The sequence below is a fragment of the Pavona decussata genome, unplaced genomic scaffold (genome assembly GCF_977016875.1).
Source record: "Pavona decussata unplaced genomic scaffold, jaPavDecu1.1 SCAFFOLD_25, whole genome shotgun sequence".
Classification (NCBI taxonomy): domain Eukaryota; kingdom Metazoa; phylum Cnidaria; class Anthozoa; order Scleractinia; family Agariciidae; genus Pavona; species Pavona decussata.
The window spans coordinates 1570908-1577500 of record NW_028145448.1 but is presented as its reverse complement, the minus strand read 5'-3'; positions in this window follow the sequence as shown (position 1 = coordinate 1577500).

The window sequence follows — 6593 nt, the reverse complement described above, 5'->3', positions numbered from 1 at the left end:
CTGACTGATGATGTGACATGTTAGTTTGAACGTTAAAGACGTCGTCCAGGGTCCTGCATTTATAACTGAATAACCTCAGTGCCCAGTACTTGCTTGGTGGAGTTTGTTTCTTGTGTCCAAACTAAACAACTTGGGTTTGATTCTTGCTGTGGTTAGTCTTGTTGTTAGTCTTAGTTTGGACACAAGAAAAATAACTGATTTTTTAACATTACTATCTATAGGCGTTTGCTTGGTTTCAGGTAATCTTTCAAGACAGAAACAACCCAGGGCGAGGTTGTTCAAAGAGCGGATAACGTTTTCCAGTCGAAAAAGCGCGGTCCAGCGGATAAAATGAACTCCAGCTAATTAACAATTATTCCACGAGCGCGTATTGGATATGAGATGATAGATAGCCAACGAGGCGCGTATAATCATTCCATATCCAACGAGCGCAAGTGGAATAATTGTTTTATTAAAAACCATCAAGAAATATTGCTAGATCTTACTGATTTCGCTGTGCAAGAATAACCAGCAGACAATTTAATGGCTGCCATTTCTCGGCCATGGTATAATGGCTCATATACCATGGCCGCTAAGCCAATTAAATCCCTCGAATTGCATTATACAATGATTCAGTTTTCAATAATGCATTTTATCCCCTGGATAGCGACTCATCCTTTGGAAAGCTCTTACGGCGTCCAAACTCTGCCACGCCTTAACATCCTTGAATTTGTTGTTTCTTGGAGTAGCGGTACCTTTAAAATCGCATATGGCGTCCAAATTCTGTGTTGTTGTTTGGTGGGATTACAGGGAAACCTCAAATGCTCCTAGTACTAACGTCATTAAAAGGTAGCGGTACCTTTGGAAAACGCTTATGGCGTCCAAACTCTGCCACGCCTTAACATCCTTGGATTTGTTTTTTTTTGGTGCAGCGATACCTTTAAAAAACGCGTATGGCGTCCAAACTCTGTGTTATTTTTTTGGAGGACGATTACTGGAAACCTTAAATGCGCCTAGTAACAATGTCATTTAACAGTAGCGGTACCTTTGAAAAACGGCTCTGGCGTCAAAAAAGCCTGCCACGCCGTAACATCCTTGGATTTATTGTTCTTTGGTGAGGAATTCCTGGAAACCTCAAAAGCACGTAGTACTAACGTCATTACGTAGTGTAGGTACCTTTCTAAAGCTCTTATGGCGTCCAAACTCTGCCGCACCTTAATATCCTTGGATTTGTTTTGGGGGATTACAGGAAACCTTAAATGCGCCAGTTAAACGTCATTAAACAGTAGCGGTACCTTTGAAACACGGTGCTGCCGTCAAAAGCCTGCTACGCCTTCACATCCTTGGCTTGTTGTTGTTTGGCAGGGGATTACTCGAAACCTTAAATGCGCCATTGAAAACGTCAATAAACACTAGCAGTACCTTTGAAAGGCTCTTGTGGTGTCAAAAGCCTGCCACGCCTTAACATCCTTGGTTTGTTGTTTTTTGGCGGGGGATTACTGGAAACCTTAAATACGCCAGTAAAAACGTCAATAAACACTAGCGGTACCTTTAAAATGTTGTTCTGGTGTCAAAAGTCTGCCACGCCTTAACATCCTTGGTTTGTTGTTGTTTGGCGGGGAATTACCGGAAACCTTAAATGCGCCAGCAAAAACGTCAATAAACACTGGCGGTGCCTGCCACGCCTTAACATCCTTAGTTTGCTGTTTTTTGGTGCGGGGTTACTGGAAACCTCAAATGCGTCTAGTAGTAACGTCATTAAATAGTAGTGGTACCTTTGAAAAGCGCTTTCGGCGTCCAAACTCTGCCACAACTTAACATTCTGAATTTGTTTTTACTGATTTGAAAGGGGACTAATAACGAAATTAAACAGTAGCGATAGTGTTGAAAACATTTATGGTAACCAAACTCTGCCACGCCTTTTACTCCCAGATTTTGATGTTGTCTTTAAAAAACCAAAACGGTTATGGTATGTATCTAAACTCTGGCACGAGTTAATCGCCTGTTTTGGTTATTGTTTGAACGGGTCGGACGTATATCACCGAGCCTCACATTTACTTAAACTTCTTATAATTAAACACCTAAATAATCTGACTTGTCCTTGTTATGAAAGCTAGTAGCAGTGCTCTTCAAACTAAATAAGGTTATTGTAACCAGTCTCTGACATTCCTTAAAATGGCAGTTCCGTTTGTTTTTGTTTTAAAAGAAGCATGCCAACAGGGCGGTACATTTGAAAAGGATTTGCGATGTCCAACCTCCAGATACGTTAAATCATAGCAACCTGGTTCTTAGGTAGGTTGGTTACTGGCGTTTGCTTCACTGAAATCAGGTAATGGCGTTCACTCTCTGGTAAACTCTAATGGTCGGTTATTAAAAGACAGTTAAGACGGTGTTTAACAAAACCACGTTCTAAGCCATTTTCAATTTTGCCGACAGTCATACCTAAACATTGTTTGCTGTTGACGGTAACAAGAAGGCTTGCATCTCAGACTAGAAAACTATTTATCTACTTAAAATAAACCACTGATAAACAGATTTGGAGTCCCACTGATTGTCTTAAGCCGCGGCCTAAGTTAGACTCTGTTTAAATAGCTGGCCCTAATCGTCTAGTTTTGATGTCGTATTGGGTCATTGTACCAAACCTACATTATATCGTGATAGCTGTGGCCCTGGGACTGGTAAAAATGAACACAAATTCTGCGTTTAATAACAATACATGGTTGTTGTTTTGGAGATTGGGAGGGATTATATGAAAGCTAACATGCATCGAGTTACGATGTCAAACAGGTGTTCTGCAGTACAGATAAAAAATAGGGCTTACTTTTAAAGGGTTGAGGGTGCCACTGAACCTCTGCCACGCACATGCGATTTTGCTGTTCCTTTGGTAGGACAACATAGTAGTAGTAATCATAATAATAACAATAATAATAATAATAATAATGATAATAATAATAATAATAATAATAATAATAATAATAATAATAATAATAATAATAATAACAATAATAATAATAATAATAATAATAATAATAATAATAGTAATAATAACTTAGCTTTTTTTACCCTCGGCAGTGTTTATAGCACAAGTGCTAGTGGGGCCGAGCATTAACCTTCACAAACCAATAATTTAAATTGAAAACTGGCAGGAGGCAGACCAGCTGGCTATTTACAAGTGCGGCCCAGGAGTTGAACTCGGGGCTGCCGAGAAACAACTCCAGCTAGCGGTCAGTGCGGAACTTGAACCCGGGACCACCGGATTTCATGTCCGACGCCCTAACCACTCGACAACGCTGCCTCCCCTCCTATTAAACTTAATCTGTATTGAGCATCGAACGACTGTGTTGCCCAGTAAGTGTAATGCTGCATGTGAACAAACTATTGTGATGTTATGTTTTTTTAAGTTTGCGGTGAATAAATAGTAGATGCTTTTCTTTCAGCTAGTGACACAGGCTAAATAGGAAAAACATAATCCATGTATTAATTCCCAACAGTGATCGAACAGGCTATATTCATGATCTTCCGACTACTAGTTCGGATGCTCCACAACACTTATTTATTTACTGAGCTACAAGAGACTCGTGAACCCGGGTCAAAATACTTTGAAACACTCCTCTCCCCAACTCAATATTAATGTTGACTCAATGTTGTTTTATCGTGACCGTTGTTAGAATGAAACTTATTTTGTGGAGGAAGCGACACTGAAAAGGGGAAGGGGCATGAGATCCGTTTAAACTGTTTCAAGATTTATGGCCTGGATTGTAGCTAGGCCATTAAACTAGGCCATCGTCTGCGATTGTTTGCGATCTGTGATCAGCGATCATATGGAAATCAGCCTTTAGTCCTAAACAACCAATCATTGTCACGCATTTTATATTTGAAATCTTCATTTGTAACGATCCTTTTAAGTTTCTCACTCTTCTCTTTCGTTCAGCCCTCGAGGAAAGTTTGTATTGCAAAACGAAATATAGGGCAATTTTTTTCTAACAAATATATTTGAGTTATTGTAGCCTTTGTTGTTTATTCTATCCAGCTCGTCACCTCCGCCGTTGGGATCAGTCTGCCGTCAGTATTTTGCATTAACCTAGGTTCTTTAAAGCTGTTGTGGATGTTATTCTCATTTTGGAGTTGTTATTGTTATCGCTATTTGTCGGCATCGGTGTTGATGTTGTTTTTGTATTTTTTTGGTCATTGAATTGTTTTTCTACCCTATTGGGCTTCTTCGCGTCTATTTAAGAAAAAAGCAATCGAAAAATATTTGAAGACCGTCTCTAACCTTCTTTGCAAGCAGAGTTTGGCTTGTAGTAGGTTATAAGATGGAATCTCCTTTCACGACCGAGCCAGTTAAAGACACAGTCTCTGTTGAATTAAAAGGAAAGGAAAAACAGGGGAGCAAAGGCAGATTCCGTTACCTGACTGAAGAAATTCTCGAGACATATCACCAGATGAGCGTTGACGAAAACCTGTGGAGAAAACAGTACGAAGAAGCTGCATTCCGAGTTTACGGAACGTTGCCTTCCGGCCATGGGCAAACGCAGACCAAGAAGGCTGTGGTACGAGCCGAACGTGGCTACACAACCCTGCAGTCAGAGATGTGTAGAAGACATTATGAAGAGGCCACTTTCATTGTTTATGGAACTCAAGCATCACATAACTGCTGGGTCAATGTTTACAACGATGGCGGGAAGCACTAATTTATTGAATAAGAGTCAGAGCGGTTTTCTGTCGCCAACGGTTGGTAAAAAGACGTACAGTGACAAAAATGAAAGTGGTATTACTTTAAGTTAAATCATGTTGCTTGTTTTTTGTTGTTGTTTGTCTGTTTTTCTGTTTGTTTTCTTGATTTTGCTCCTTGTAACCTTGATGTTTCACTTTCTCTCCAGTGGTCCCTATTTTAAATGATGAGAATGTGATTTAATTCAGTATTTGTATTAATACGACGTTAACCAGGCTGTCTTGAACACAGCATAATCACACCAATAGGAAACAATGTGTTTGTTGTTTTAATGCCGAGCCGGATCCTTTTCTGGTCAAGGTGGCAAAAAAACCTGGACCATTTATTTTTTGTACAACAATTCAAAATGAATCGCATCCGTACTAAGTGAAGAGGGTCAGCTGGATATAGCAGACACCTTGTTATCAATACATTATTATAACATAGCGCGCGTGCATCCTAATTTAATTCCTATTGGCGTCTTCATGGTACATTTCTCAACATACGCACGGCCGTGCGTCCATCCGATGAAGTGTGCAAGTCAGATGGGAAAAGGATGCGCGCGCTATGTTATTAAAAAACTTTTACAGAGAGACAACTGCATAAAAAATGCATATTTATAAGAGCTTGAAGCTTAACGAAAGGTCAAGATTAAACCGATATGAGAAACCATTTTCGCCTTTTTTTTTTTTTTTGTACAGAGAATTTTGTAATTACTGGAGCAAAACCTGTTTTCCAGGAATCATTTACTTTATTTTCCCTATGTTATAAAAGAATTGGTTCATGCTTTTAGCTGTGCGTATATCGAGTTATGGATGCACTTGGAAAGTTTGGAGAGCACTCAAGAAACTATAGTTGCTCTCGGCTACGCCTCGAGCAACTCGTACGCTTCTCTCGTGCTCTCCAAACTTCCCGCGTGCATCCATAACTCGATATACGCACGCTAAGCATGAACCAATTCTTAACTAATTTATTTCAGGAACGTTATAACATAAATGGGATTGTTGTTGTTGTTTGTTTTTTTTTTTGTTTTTGTTGTTGTTGTTGTTATTGTTGTTGTTTTTGTTTTTCAAACCAACTGATCTTTCGCTTTTGTTTTATCTAACCTTTTATGATCAGAAAACAAAATAACTGAAGGAAAAATATTGCAAAAATTACGATGGCTAACACAAAATAGTGAGGCAATGATTTTACAAAACAGGATAAATACAGCAAAACGATACCAAAAAATACGGTGGTTAAAATAACACTTTGCGATAGTTACAATTGCAAAAACTCTTTAAGATCAGAAAACCTGCAGCCCAGTCACATTCAGTATTTTAAAGTCTGACGATAGCATTTACGCCCGCCGCTAAGTTTCATGCAACTCGTCCATGGTGCTTTCCTTCTTGTGTTGAAGTTGACGACAAGTTGAACTTTATTGATCTCTTCCAAAAATTGGAACTTTTATGCGGGCTTAGTAGTTAAATAATTACAATGGAAAGTAATGAGTCATCTCAAAGTCACATTTAGCTGTAGGGTGATGTTTCGTTTAACATGTGAACAGTAATCCAAGAGCCGTGTAATCAAACATATACGATACAGGTTATGAGATTAAAGGAAACGATTACCAAAGGGAACTTTACTGATGCTTAATTAAATTTTCCCAGCTAGTACCATAAGAAATATATGGAGTACATTGGGGAGAATAATTTATGCATGTTGATATTGGGGCATAAAGGTCGTAAAGGCTTAAAGTAGTGATAACTCTCCCTTCCCCCCCCCCCCCCCCCCGCACCCTTACGAGTGCCTGATCAGGTTACAGATATGAACAACATAAAAATAGGCCTTATCACGGTTTTTGACGCCATTTTGACGAGTAGGCAAACAGGCTTGAAATAACAGTGTTTGTATGGAAATCCGA